This window comes from Siphateles boraxobius, unplaced genomic scaffold (genome assembly GCF_051911475.1).
Source record: "Siphateles boraxobius isolate OS27281-9 unplaced genomic scaffold, OSU_SipBor_1 86, whole genome shotgun sequence".
NCBI classification, from domain to species: Eukaryota; Metazoa; Chordata; class Actinopteri; order Cypriniformes; family Leuciscidae; genus Siphateles; species Siphateles boraxobius.
Window position 1 is genome coordinate 5,859,471 of NW_027509215.1, and position 14,216 is coordinate 5,873,686.

Genomic DNA, 14,216 nt, shown 5'->3' on the forward strand with positions numbered 1-14,216 from the left:
CAGTGGTATTTTACATTTATTTTCATAAGTTGGTAGATTAGTGGTTGAATGATATGGGGTTTTCAGCGACTAGAGAGCAAGAGGCTTGTTTAGATGCAACACTTCTGTTAATCGCTGATGATGATCTTAAATATCAGCCGATTTATTGAACTAAACAATATTGTCCTTTGAGGAATATCTAAACAAAAGTAGTGATGCTAATTTCTTAACTATATTTTCAGTAGGGTTGGGAAAACATTTATTCACTTAACTATTGTTATTTTTTTATCTTTTTTTAAAATCTATTTTATCACAGAATCAGTCAAATTGCTTTATTTTAGTCGTGCTTATAGACGAGCATAGGACAGTACCTCTTTTATTTTAGCAGAGGGAGGGCTCTTTATTTTTGGGTGAACTACTGTATCCCACAAGTGTTGTGATGGTATCAAATCGGGAGACAGGTGTATCGCTAACAGTTGTAGCCCTAATTTTTAGTAGCATGGCAGTGGTTCAGTTGGTTTAAAAATATTATAGCATTTCCAGTAACACTGAATAGTATCACTAAAATACTATTATAGCTTTCAGTAATATTTTGAATCAATTTTATTTTTACATTTTAATTTGAAAGTTTTAGTAATTTTGTTGTTTTTGTCATTTAAAAAGTAAAATCATAATAATGTCTATATAGTTTTTATTACTTTGTTTTTATTTTTTGTGTGAAAGGATCAGACAGCACCAAAACACACTTCGCCAATCAGCAGTAAGGGGCGTATACACACACTAGGGGGGAGGTGCCTGTTTTGCTTAGCATGTTTATGAATTTGGAGGCGGAGCTATCGAGAGAGGGGTTTGACCCTTTTGGGTAGGGGCGTGTTTGTTTTGGTGATTTCAACTGTTTCTCAGAAATCGCGTACTCCATCTTCAATGTCTTTGTGCCAAGTAAATTGACTGCCATTTTTTTTAATATGATATCATCAGCATAAGGTCCTCGACTTTGCTAGTATGCAAGTAACTCACGCTTGTAGACAAACTACAGTTTTAAAGTAACTCCTCCAGACCTATAAACACACTGATGTTGATATGTGAGTGCATTGACAGACAGGTCAATCGAACACATGCAAAAGTCCTCAAAAACAAAACAAGTGATTTGTTAGTAGTTTGATCGTGATTGCTTGTTCCATGTCCTCAGAATAAGATCACAAAGACTCTAGGAATCAACATCAGTAGCGTTTGCGTTTCTGTAGGTTCCAGCAGTCAGCCACGTCAGAATCTGCGTCACTACTGACGTCCACCACTAGATGGTATAATCTCTCTGTCTTCAAACATGATGCACCACTTTGCTGTCAGTCACTACCCACTTCTCAATAATCACATCCCACATTCAATAAACCTGTTTGTGATTTTCGGGTCCATCTCCAGGGATACGGTAATATGTGTGTCTATTTTTACATGCTCAGTAGGAATATAGATTACAAAGTTTTGAAGCTGTTAAAAAGTAGCTAATTAAATGGCTTCCTTCAAATAAAATCAGATTAGAGCAAGTAGATTTTCCCCAAAAAGTGTGAAACGTGGTTTTGTGATTTATTAAATGATATCAGGCACGATTATCAGGTTAGCGGACTCGTAACCGTAATGTGTGCAATATCTCATAATACCTCCCGAGACTTAACTTAACTTAACTAGAAGTCAATAGGGCTCGACGGTTAAGTCAAGTCACATTTATTTAGGCTATATAGCGCTTTTTACAATAGTGTGAACTATCCCTTTAAATATTGTCAGACTGCAGGTAAATGTGGCCCAAATCCGATTTAAAAAAAAAAATAAAAAAAATTGCCCACATGTGATTCAGATCTGTTTTTCTCATGACAGTGTGAACCGAACAAACAACATGGAATCTGATCCTTTCTATTCCGATTTAGGCCACTTCTTTATGTGGTCCAATCCTGATACAGGTTTCAGATGTTTCAGACCTCAGATTGAACAACAGTCAAATCGGAATTCGTGTGACTTTTACGTCACTCTAGACATCAACATTCGTCACAATTCTGCACTCATGGGAGTTATTTGTTAGAACAGTGACAAATACACAAGCAAAACGTGGGCTCGTATAATAAGTGTTAAAAAAATTTGCATCCCGTCTTTGTTTTTTATATTTCCTTCGCATAAATTTGCTGGCTTTTTCAGCAGATCACACTATAAATAAACGTGTAATGGGTTACTTTAATGTTCTCTGTGTTTACTTCCGTAGGGTGAATTAACCTAATGTGGGACACTGCCTAATGTGGGACACCTAAGGTCTAGTGTTTGTAGGTCCCCCATAAATACATGAATGACAGTGAAACTATGGGTTAGAGCTAGACAAAGCTGTGGTGTCATGTGATCAAAATCAAATGTCCAATCATATTTGAGGCAGGAGCAATCATCAAACAGGAGACACCTTGTGTGAAAACCATATGAAGGTTAATGACATAGAGTTTTAACAAATTTGATGTTAAGGAGTTAAATAGATTTTAAACAATGCAATCCTGCTACTTTTTAGCCTAATATACTTATGCAATGTTTGTCCATCAAAAAATAGTGTAACTTTGTGTATAAACTATATATTTTATATTTTTTTTATCAAATTTCCTAGTGTCCCACATTAGGAAATGTGGTTTCCAAATCCAGGACAGCATGATCAGCCTAATGTGGGACAGTACTTCAATGAGTCAAAAATGTGTGGTGGGGCATGGTTTAATTTTTTTTATTTTATTTTTATTTTAATACAAATATTAATAATGTTTATATTAGACAAATCTTAACTAAAGAAACAAATGTTTCACCTAAGGCATTGATGAAATGGAAACAGGATTTTCATTACCTTTTTTCAGATTCTGTGGTCAGATATGAATAAATAGACTATGTAATTCCTAATAAATAAGTCAAAGAAACTCACTTTAAAATAATAAATAGATATTATCCATGTAATGATTTTATCAGTAAGTTTAATGAAGGGGTTTCTCCATTATGCTGTTTTTGTAAAGAGGAAACAGAACCAATTGTACATTTATTTTTAGTTGTAATTATACCAAATTATTTTGGTCCAAAGTTTCTCTGTTTATTTGTTAGGTGTTTTAGAAATTCATCACTATAACTGATATGATGGTCTTGTTTATGGATTATGATACATGGTTTACTGGAAATGGATAATATAACAACATGTTTTGTTATTTGACATGTTTCATCCATTCATAACCAAGAAAATTACTAACTAAGATTTAAAAAATAATCAAAAATAAAATAAGATTATACTATTCTACATGTATCAATGTGATTTTTGGTCTTTTATCATTGATTTTTCAGTGTCCGATATTAGGAACACAACTGTCCCACATTAGGAAGCTGCAAGTTGTTCAAAGACAGCTTGCAATAAGAGCACTAATATGTCTATAATTTATCTTATGAATGGGTTATCTGAATTTTCTCTTTTGATTTGATTAGGACACACACTGGGGTTTTTAAAAAGGTATTGGGTGTGGATATAATGTTTTGGTTACACATCGCAATATGTCACAGAAGTCTGAAGTGCAAAAAAGGTCCCATATTAGGGCAATTCACCCTATATATATTGCTTGTATACGGCATATATGTATAGTAGCCTACAATCAACCTTGATGTTTAAGTAATTTCACCTTAAATTACATTAAGCTTTAGAAATAAGTTGAATCTTGTATAACAAAAAAAAGTTGAAAATTGCTTATTTTGGTGAGTTAAAGTTTGTCATAACTTATTTATCATATCATTTTTTTTATTTTTTTTTTACAGTGGATCAGATATTGGCCACACGTACAACAACATTGTGAACAGCTATGCAATAAAATTGGATCTGAGCAATAAATGGCCTTATTAAGCTCTATGGCTGTATGCCTATATGCACAAATTAGATTTGAGAGCTGTGGACAGACTTTTCATTTTTAGCTGATCTGTTTTATTGACAATCAATTGCTGTGTTAGTCTGGCCTGCTGGCTTTTGTGGTGGTTTTCCACGTTTTGAAAGTTTTTTGCACACAGGCTTTCCATTTTGCAAGGGTTGTGCTAAAACCACTTTCTGGAGTGATTTGCTACTGACCTGTTTCCAATTTGTAGATGTCAGAATCGGATACTTTTTCACCCGTTTCATATCAAAGCAGCATCTGTTCCAATGCTTGCCTAAAAATATCACCCGTAATGGTTTCCTGATGCTCATCTCCTCAGCAACAGAAGCAAGGGTGATGCAAACCTGCCTGACAGGAATATCACTAAAAAGTGTTGCCCTCTCTATTTTTCTCTCTTTGATCGCAGTTTCTTTGAAGGTTATCAGGGAAACTGGGCTTTCAGAGTCTTATTTTCAGTCCCGAAAACATATTTGCACTTGCATGCTTGCAAAGGGCTTGTTTTTCTACCAAACTCTCTTTTTTTTTGGTTTGTTATTATTTATTTAAGGAGTACAAGTGCTACCGAGTACTAGTACTAATTTGCTAATTTGTCTGATTTAAGCATTGCTATTTGATGTGAACAACCCTTGAGAAATGCATGTGCTTTTGATCCTGTGCTTCAGCATGTTTGTAGTCTTTTGAGTGTGCTTTAAACTTTAATGAGTCACATAACAGAATCGGAAGCAGATATCCCACACAACTCGGTGAATCAGCCGAGAATCCATCTGGAAAATCTGTTCTGCGTGTGTGACGGTGGGAGATGAAGCACTACCGTCTACGCTGCTGAGTCACCTAAAGTGTTGAAATGACACATACATTTTCTGTTTTTACATGCAAAATACATTTTTAGATTCCCAGGATTACTTATACATGCACTTCATTTTGTGGACTGTTACTGTTTACATAATATATGTGTGTGGTGTGCATAATTATTTTGGATATATGCGTATATATTTAATAAAAATGTGGTATTAGTTTAAAATATGTATATATATGTACATGTATATATATATATATATATATATATATATATATATATATATATATATATATATACATGCAAATGTTTCTTAAATATATACATGCATGTCTGTGTATTTATATGTTCAAGATTATTATACACAGTACACACACATATTATGTAAACAAACTTTTATTTTGGATGCGATTAATCGTTACTCAGTATTTTTGATTAAATAAATGCAGTCATGTGAGTATAAGAGACTTCTTTCAAAATATTAATTAAGTATAACTGATCCCAAACTTTTGAACAGTAATGTACATTTGATATTTATTCCAATTAGAAACAAAGTGTTTGCAACATTAACAATCTTTCTCCAACATGTTGGTGGAATCCAGGTTAAATGGCATATTTGCAGGTAAACGGGTCATTTGTGAGATCCGTGTGATGACCTGTATCTGAGATGAGATCACAATGTTCTTCGTTAAATGGTTCAGTCTGTTGATGTCTATTGTTGCTTCGGCAGGTGTGGCAGCCAAAAACCAAACACAGATGGTCCAATTATATGAGAAGAGGCTTTGTTGTCCATGCTGTGGTGAGGATTTTTGCTTTAAATAAACAGAAATTGAATTATAATTTTTTAATACATTCTGGATTATGGTGCATACAATCATATGACAATTCACAGACAATAATGTGTTTTAACTTATTCCTTAATGACAATGATTTGGCTATGTCTTTTTGACAAGTACGATTACTGCAAACATTCATATCTGGGTGCTGATCCAGAGAGAGCAGTTGTACAGGGATGAAGCAGTGTCACAATCAGTCTTTTCAAAAACACAGTGTCATTATTTCTGTGTTACAATAGTTCAAATTATCACAAATTACTGGGATAAGTTTAAATATAAACACTGGTGTCTATGGTTGCGATCAAAATAGAGTAAATCAGCTTTACAATAACGTGACTCTTCAAAAAAAAAAAAAAGATTGTATCAATTACATCTTTACACCAGTAGGTGGCGACAAGTGACTGTCAAAAAATGTATTTGTCATTGAATCATTTAAATTTTAAGAGATTCGTTCAAAAACGCTGATTCATCTTGTTATTAAGCAAGTAAAGTATTTGAGTGATTGAGGCATTGAATCATTTAATCAAACTGAGTAATTAATTCAAGTTAATTCAACTTAAATTAACGCTTAGTCAGGAACTTTAGTAAATTGCATGTTATTGTGTTAGTTGTCCTTTCAGAATCGTGATTCTCAATTTATTCTCTCTCTCTCTCTCTCTCTCTCTCTCTCTCTCTCTCTCTCTCTCTCTCTCTCTCTCTCTCTCTCTCTCTCTCTCTCTGTGTGTGTGTGTGTGTGTGTGTGTGTATGTGTGTGTGTGTGTGTGTGTGTGTGTGTGTGTGTGTGTATGTGTGTGTGTGTGTATGTATTTTGATGTGCTAATAATTTCAACCTCTGATGTGTGTGTATGCGTACTTATTTTGTGCAACTTACAGTGGCAAGAACAGGATCAATTTTGTTTAAATGACCTCATGGTTAGGGTTTGTGCTATGTCCTTAAAAATATATGTTATTTGCACCTTAGGTTCAGCACGGTACAAAGAGGGACTTTTGCAAGGAATCTTTTTGTTGTTGCTCAATACGATTCTTAACTTTTTGTATTTGTGTGTGTGTTTTTTTGGGAGGTTTTATAAAGTTCTTGATGTATTATTACAGGTTCTTCAGATCCCTGTCATGGTTTCTAAGGTTCTTAAAAGCATCTTACTAGATTCTCATATTAGAGAAAGGGTATTTTTTCATCCAATTGGAATCTTTATTAAGACTGTAATATAATTTGCTTTATTTAATAGCAATACAAGTTTGAGGGAGATGCTCTCCAGTAGCTATTACAAATCTTATTGCTCAGATGTTGCTCTTTCACATCTAAGAAGACAAAATGGAGATGTCAAATATGCTTCATTCAAGTATCGACTTTATCTCAGAGGTTTCTCCTGATGTAATTGACCACATGGAATTACTGTAAAAAATTATTTCTCAAAGTTTTAAATAAAGCAGAATATTGGAACACATTTCACAAGAAACACTATTTCCTTTTTTTCACTCTAAAATGTCATTTATATGCTATTCTAACTCTGGTCATTGTAATGAAATGATCAATTATCAATTATCAATCCACAGAGTGAAAACTGTTTTAAACTGTCACCAATCCTTTCTTTTTGGCAGAGTTTGATTGGATTTTTTTCCAGTTTTGTGGCCAGTATTGTGGCTTCCACTGCTGAATATTGAATACCGTTTGAGACATTGTTGAGATCTTTGCTAAATCTCTGAGGACGTGTGAGATTAACAGGATTTTTCTCAAGGGACAAATTGAGAATCATGATGGTCTCCATTTCTCCTCATTTAATCTATAGAAGAAACAATTGAGATATTAATTAGATCTAATTATCCGAGGGTGTATACGTTGCCTAACTGATTGTAGGTTATGTGTGTGTGTGTGTGTGAGGGAAGGAGAGAGAGATCCATCCCCCTCTCGGATGGTTAGGTTCCTCATTCTGAAGCCCGCGGATGATGCTCATGTTTACGCAGCGCTCGGCGTCTGACCGGTGGATGTAAATATCAGTTTATACGTCGCACAGACTGATTCATGAGCATCGCCAAAGGAACCGCTGGAGAGACGTTCCGTTCCAGACTGTAGGAGGATGTATGGCGTTATTAACCATCACCTAAACCAATTCCTCCTCAGACATTGATATCTTCATATGCACGTGAATCTTCTGCTTTTGAAAGGCTTTCAGCGGGCGGGCACACACTGCGCCGTGCGTCTTAACGCAGGGCTGCTCTTTTGGACCCGTGCCACGGTTGTCTGTCTCCGTCCGTTAACCCAACCACACCTACCCGTTATATCCCCACCGAATTGCAGCAGCAGCGTCCCCACACAGGATCCCGACTGATCCCGTCGCGAAAGGGACATTGTGTCTGAGTGAGAGGGTGGAAGAACGCGGATCCACTGCGCTATAAAAGCCTGGTGCGCACCGGACCCGTTCAGAGACGCCCGTGTTTTACCGATATGTCAGCCCGGTGCGCGTGATCGCTTTGGAGGAGAGGCAGGTGAAATTACCAGCTTTGTCCCGCATCCTGCGCCAAGAAGAAACGCATCACCTTGAGGATTTAAACACACCGACATCCAACTTACCAGGTGAGTCGGTCAGTCACATAGATTAAATGCAGAGTCAGAAATTAACTTTTTTTTATTTTGAAAATGAACAGCAGCTGCGTTTTGTCAGGGTTTTAATTGCTGATTGAATATTTTCCCATCACAAACACTTCGCTTCACCGTGTCTGATGAGGCACCAACTAAACCCATAACCATTGGCCTAAAATATTAGGAATTATGAAAAATACAAAAACAGAGGGTGAATTAGCCTCCATATTTTTTGCCCCCTGACTGTGGAGCTTTTTTGTCACTTTATCGAGCATTTCTTGCCCCGAGCTCTTGTTAATTTCTGACAATGATGCACATTATATCTTGTAGTTTCATCAAGCCAATATATCCACCTTCAAAAAACCCTGGAGAAATATTTATGAAATGGCAGTAACATGGGAAACCAAACTTAATGTGATTCATACGAATCCTAACTGGATACTGTCATTCTTGCAGGATTTATTATTATTTTTAAGTTAAAAATGTCTGTTTGTGATGTACTGGAATAATGTGATGCTACTGGGCAGTTAAAGGAAATCGGATGGAAGCAAAGAGTTTTTGATGAAGGGCATTCGTTCTATTGGTGATGGTACTTTTTGGAATTGTGTGTTCTGAATGATCAGGATAAGTCCTTAAAGGGTTTAGATCACCCAAAAAAATGAAAATTGTCATTAATTACTCACCCTCATGTCCTTCCAAACCCAGAAGAATTTTGTTCATATTCGGAAAACAAATGAAGAGCGTTCTGACCCTCCATTGACGGCCTACGCAACTACCACTTTTAAGCCCCAGAAAGACAGTAAAGACATTATTAAAGTAATCCATGTGACTACAGTGGATTACTGTAACACAATTTACCATTTTCTTTACAAAATATTGATCTCCAATGCACGTTCATGAGAGCAACATAACTCATGTGTGTTGATGCAAGAGCAGATGATGTTGAGTTAATGCGTGTTGGAGATTAATATTTTGTAAATAAACTTGAAAGTGGTAGTTGCATAGGCTGTCAACAGAGGGACGGAAAGCTCTCAGATTTCATTAAAAAAATCTTCATTTATTTTCCTGAAGAGGAACGAGTCTTCGATGTTTAGAACCACATGAGGGTGAATAATTAATGACAGAATATTCATTTTTGGGTGAACTAACCCTTTAAGATGGTTAATCAAGTAATATTTACATAAAGTACAATTAATAAATCCTGGAGTAATATATATATATAACTTTCTATTTGAATATTGTACAGGATATTGTAGGATTCCCAGGATTGTTTTATTCTTGGAGTCTTATTATTGGCTATAATGTGAAATCTTTGTATGTCTTATACTCAAATAATGTTTTGCTACTGGACATTTAAAGAAAATCTTAGATCCTATTGGTGGTCTGAAAGATCCAGTTTTTGTTTGGGTGATGTTTAATTTTCATTCCAATTATTTATAGGATTGCTTTGAAATAATGATGGAATTGTTCACATTCCTTTAGGAATTTTAACCAGGTGTATCTGGTTGATAGGGCTCTTTTTCTTCTCGTTCACATTTGGGGAGCCTGTCTCATAGTTCATGCATGCAAGATCCATATCTTGCAAAAGTGTTTCGTTTGCAGTTCGCGCACGTGCAGGGTGAGTGATCTGATGCGGTGTGGTTTCACTGGTTCATCGTTCTATTGTTGTGAATGCATACACACTCCAGGCCCGCTGATGCTTCATAATTCTGCGGCTCTTGCTGGTAATAAACAAACCTCTCAGGTGCCGGGCTTATGTAAAGCACGTTTCACATGTCAACGGAGTTCCTGAAGACAAAGCTTTCATATATTGGCTTGGAGGATAGGGGATCATTTCACCATGTGCTTTGGGATAAACATGCATGACTGAAATGCAATCGCCACCTGAATTCAGCCTTTGTCCTTTACGTTCTATATGTGATGATTGTCTGGGTTTGTTACTCTGGTAGGTTTGCATTATTTATAAGCTTAGTTAAGAGGAATTGGTTCCTTTGTTTCCAAGGAAAACCAACCATTTATAACTTAAACTTAACTGAGAGCAACCTTTAAAAAGCTATTGTGGTGGTCGTACCATGGTACAGTGAGGCTGTCAGAATTACCCGGTTAACATTGGAACCATAGGACTACCTTCACCAAAGAAGCTTTCAGAATGTTAACTTTTAATAGATTTTTTTAATGATGTCAAATGGTGTCAAGTTTATTGCAGTGTGTTTTATGCAGCTAACAATAACTGTCAATTTGTGAACATTATAGTTAATGAATAAGGTATCTTGAAGAACTAATAATAGACAATACTGTATGGCTTTTATTCATCTAGGTTAATGTTAATTTCTACATTTAATTTACACTTATTAAAATGTAATAACATTTCAAGTTGTATAAATCAACATTTTAGTCAATGTATTTTCAATAAACAATAAACAGTAGTATATTTCTAAATTAGCATTAATGTAAAAGGGCTGTAAAAATGTATGTATTGTTGGTCCATAATACATAATAGATTAATTATGATTTATTCTAATGTGTCAGTTGTATACTAACTATGCAGACAAGGGTTCAGAATACATATTGCCATTATTCAAGACAGACAGACAGACAGACAGACAGACAGACAGATAGATAGATAGATAGATAGATAGATAGATAGATAGATAGATAGATAGATAGATATTGACATAGATAGAGATAGATTGATACTTAGATAGAGGTAGAGAGCCAGACAGGGCGGACAGATAGAGAGACAGACAGATAGATGGATGGATGGATGGACAGACGGACGGATGGATAGATAGATATGTTATAGACAGTATCTTCTTCAGAAAGACAGAAATGTCCTACATCAAGGTGTTGTAAAATCAAGCTGGCCTTTAACTGCCTGTTGTTTTTCTTTTTGCTGACGTTTTTCTTTGCCCTTTTAGGCACTGCATGATTTATTCATATTATTTATTTATTTTGCCCATAGGTTCCATGACTTTGAAAAATAAATCATATGTAAGGACATTCTAGAGACTTCCAGGGGAGAACAGAATATTTAGATAGCCGATAACAATCACAGATAACAGTGGAAACGTACACTAGCTTCATGTTGTTCAGATGACATGAGCTAAAATGTTTGTGTTTGACTTCAGTGCACAGTAAATAACAACTAGATTTGTACATTTTTTAGCTTGCCTGTGCAAAACTCTCCACCACGATGCTAGAGTGATCTGGGTGGTTGCCAAGGTGTTGCTATGCATTTACTAAGGTGTTCAGAGTAGTTATCATGTTGCTTAAGATGGTTGCTAGGTGACCAATTCAAAAGAGCCTCTATCGTTCACCAAGCGAAAACCATAACTCTGGTCACGACTCACAAAGAAAAGTAATAGCCCCCTTTTTCTCAATAAGCAAAAGGATTGGATGATATAATTTATGTCAAGATACACAAAACACTCAGGGTTAGTTTAAATCACTAACCAAAAGTATGAGCAGTAGTGATAGTGATGTGTCCCTCTAACAAGTACCAATAGAGAGAAATGGAAAGAATGATAAGTTGAATCTGTATTTTGTAACCACACTGAAAAATAATTGGTGCAGGATTTACTTTGAAACAATTTTCACTCAGAGATTGCTATTACATTTCAGAAATAATTTAAAAGAAACAGCAAGTAACACATTTTTGTGTTAAATTTTTTTTTGCAAAACATACTCTTTATCAAGTTCATTTTCACAATGCATTTTGTTACGTGTTGGTTGCCTGCAGATTGTGAGATGCTTTGTTAGAGTGATTGTTATTCACAAAACTGGAAACGGTAATACGATTTTCACATAACTGTTTCCCTTTCCAAGATCAGCTGGCCGCAGTCTGCAGCAGACAGACTGAAGAGTGTGTGTGTGTGTGTGTGTGTGTGCAAAAGGAAGACCAAAGGATACATGGATTAAGCTGGAATTGCTGGTAAGGATTGATGGTGAATTTCTATGAGGAATTTGTTTGTATCTGTGTGTATTTGTTGGGCATAAAGGGAGGGTAAACAGAGCGACAGAGCAGGTCTGGATGTGTTGTGTATGAGAGGGTAAGACGCACACACACAGAAGTGAGACAGGGCTTGACTCTCTCCGACTGACTAGCCGTGAATAGCCCCCCTGTTATCTCTGCAGCACACAGACAGCAGCGCAGCAGGCAGGCCATGCAGGTGCTGCACAAAAATAGCAGGTGTCTGTTCGGGTTCATACACACAGTCCTCCTTCCCATCTCCCCTGGGGGCCGAGCACCCTTCACTGGGCCCTCCTCCTTCACACGCACCGTAAGCTCTAGTGACCAAGGGTGACTCTCGTGCTCTAGTGACTCTAGTGACTCGCTGTTGTCCGCAACTTGTTGCGTGTGAAGATCGGCCTTGTCCTTTTTCGTGGTCTGCCGACCGAAGGATTGCTCTCATAAGGGAGGATTTAAAGCTCAAGGTGTTATTTGGATGTGTGTGCATCTGTGTTTGTGTGTGTTACTCAGTCCGGAGGATGTTTTTTTTATTTCTCTTTCATCGCTCAGGAGAGTTAATTGAGTTCTCAGTTACGTGTCATTTAAAGCCTGCATGAAACGGAAGTTGCGATAGTCTATTGTTCCGAGAGAAACGGCTTCTAGAACAAGAACAAATGTAGGGCGGGACTTGGTTTTCTGCACATGGAATTGATTGGATGGTTGTGGTTTTTTATTGGTCGATCTCATGTGAGTGACAGGTTGCCCTCACCCTCGCGCCAGTAAACATGTCATCAGAGAAGAGAAGAGGCTGCGTTTTCACTTGGCATTAACATGCGACTTGGATCCGGATGTTGTCCACATACACATACACATTGAAAAGACAAGTGTAAACACGCTTCTGATCGGAATGTTATCCAATCAGCGTGTGTTAATGCCAAGTGCAAACGCAGCCAAAGATGTCGCTGCAAGAGGGAGGCGAAGTTATTTGTATTGAAGATTACGAGGGCACATGAATTAAAAAAAATAATGCAATATTCCATACTAATGAAAAATTGTTCATTTTCATTTCATAGTGACTTTAAGTATCAAGCAACTGCCAGAAGTCACAATAAAAATAGAAAATAGACACAAAAGTGACGACTTAAATTTTGGGATAATATAGATAATTTAATTTTAGAAGAATTTGATGGGAAATTTGATAAGATTTAATTGGTTAATGGATCTCTTTTCAAAGGAAAAAAGAGGTTTAAATTGTTTTTAAGGTTTCTAATTGGGAAAAAATTGCATGTGGCAACATTTCTTAAGTAACACACTGAATTAAACATTGAATTTTGAAGAAGCAAGAACTGAAATAGCATTTTCTTGTAAAAAGTTCTACAGCTATCTTTGTTTTATTTACAAATTTGAAGAATTATTCTTTCAGTGTAGTTTGCAAATCTACAAAAAAGTTTTTGAGGTTATAACATAGTATTGTGCAAGAAACTGCAAAATAAGTCTATATTTTTTGATAGTCTGTCCCGTAATCATAGAAATTGGTTGTGTTTTACTGCCACTAGGGATTATTTCAGCTGGAAAATGCAGTGAATTGTATGTATAGGTATGTTTTGGGAGTTTTGCAGATAATCTTTAAACATACGTGTCATCTCAATGCTTTCCAAGAGAAAAAAAATACTGAAAACTTCAGCATTGTAGAGTGAAGTCTTCATATGCTGTCTAGGAGTAGTTGCGATATTAAAGAAATGTTTTTCATTCTTATTGCAATTCATGGCTTTCTTCCTCTGAACACTTCAGTATTTTTAAGTTGAAATAAAGTAAAGCTGTTTTCTGCTCTATCGCTAGTTATATTTTAGAGGCTTTTGCTTTCAAATCCAATATGTTCCAGCTATCATGTCAGAGGCCAAGAATGGACTGAGATTAAATCATTAAGTATTGACAGACTAGAGTCACAGGGAGAGATACAGAATTATGGGAGTAGATACATCAAACACATTTAGAGAAAATTCATTTGACAGTTTATTGATCTTAATAGGCTTCATTGTTCTCACTATTTCCTAGAGATACCGCAATTGGTTAACTGCAAGGCAGTGATATTTTCCCTGGCAAGGCAAGTAAAACTTCCTTTGTGCTCGCAGCTTTGTATTCTTGTTCAAAATTCATATACATT

The 14,216-nt window shown here is 36.1% G+C and overlaps 1 protein-coding gene across 1 annotated transcript in view; it reads left to right on the forward strand.

Moving 5' to 3' along the window:
- The first annotated feature begins 7,407 nt into the window (after nt 1-7,407).
- The window catches only part of sema6ba (sema domain, transmembrane domain (TM), and cytoplasmic domain, (semaphorin) 6Ba), a 177,983-nt gene continuing 171,174 nt past the window's right edge, over nt 7,408-14,216 (forward strand). The window contains exon 1 of the mRNA XM_077222303.1: nt 7,408-8,097. The gene's annotated coding sequence lies outside the window, so the exon portion shown is untranslated. The remainder of the gene's footprint in view (nt 8,098-14,216) is intronic.